General features: G+C 36.9%; 1 pseudogene; it reads right to left on the reverse strand.

The window, feature by feature from the left end:
* Window positions 1–951: 951 nt before the first annotated feature.
* LOC111727662 lies at window positions 952–1,026 on the reverse strand (annotated as a pseudogene).
* Window positions 1,027–1,321: the final 295 nt, after the last annotated feature.

A 1,321-nucleotide genomic window follows, 5' to 3' on the forward strand; every position in this document is an offset into this window, starting at 1 on the left:
TTTGGGTAAGCGTTACACTAAAAGCTTCAACTCTACATCCATGCAATGTATTGATATAACAGAATTACACTTGTATCCCCTAAATGTATAAAAAGAAAAAAAATGTTGAAAAGCATAGAAATATTAATATCATGCATAGTATGTACATGCAAAATAGAGAATCAAGGAAATATTGAGATATAATTCACATACCATACAGTTCACCCATTTAAAGAATATAGTCCATTATATCTCAGTATATCCACAGAGTTATGTAACCATTACCACAATCTATGTTTGGAACATTTTTAATCATCCAAAAAGAAAGTCCATATCTCTAAGCCATCTTTGCCCCCACCTCTTGCTTTCTAGGCAAACACCATCTGCTTTTTGTCTCTGACAATTTCCTTGCTGTGCACATTTAATAAAAATAGACATGCAATGTGCACTGCCTTCTGAGTGGCTCCTTTCATTATGTTTCATGGATTATGCATGTTATAGCACTATCGGTACTTCACTTCTTATTCAGTTGATTAATGTTCCCACTCATCTGTTGATCCACTTTTACTGTGCTCCCACTTTGGAGTTATTAGGAAAAAGGCAACTATGAGCACTCATTTCCAAGTTGCTTTGTTCCCTGCCACTGGATGGCCCTACTTAGTATCAGGATCTGTATCAGTTCTCTGTATTGCTGTGTGATAAACCACCTCAAGATTCAGTGTCTCCAAACAGCATTTGTTTTGCTCATAATCTGCAGTTTTAGGAAGGGCTTAGATAGGGCAGATCATTTCTTCTCCACATGGCAGCAGCTGGGGTGACTTGAAGCAGGGGACTAGAGTCACCTAAAGTCTTGTTCATTTGCATGGCTGGTAGTTGAAGCTGGCTTATGGCTGGGATTCTAGCTGGAACACCTACTGGAAGATTCACCCTGTGGCTTTTGCTTCATCCCAATATGGTTTCTGCATCATAAGGACAGGCTTCTCTAGAGATGGAAACAATGAAGAACAGAAAACCTGCTAGACAAATACTAAAAGAGTTGGTAGACATGTTTTGAAACCAGTACTTCACACACCTTTTTCAAATCAAATAATTATTACATCTAAAGGAAAGTAACTTGTTCTACTTCAGTATCACTGAAATTCCAGCATGTGTATTTGGTAGTGGTGGTTATCTAGTATGCAGCCTTATTTTGTGCAAAGTACCAAAAGTTTACAATATAGTGAATCAAGACATTTTTGTTCAAATGAAAAGTGTGGATTTTGTCACTTTTATACTGGGAAAAATTGATTCATAAGAATCATCACCCTAAGAATCATCACTTCTTGGAATGCAATTCAAATTA

The sequence above is a fragment of the Otolemur garnettii genome, unplaced genomic scaffold (assembly GCF_000181295.1).
Source record: "Otolemur garnettii isolate 467f Iridium unplaced genomic scaffold, OtoGar3 scaffold00116, whole genome shotgun sequence".
Lineage (NCBI taxonomy): Eukaryota > Metazoa > Chordata > Mammalia > Primates > Galagidae > Otolemur > Otolemur garnettii.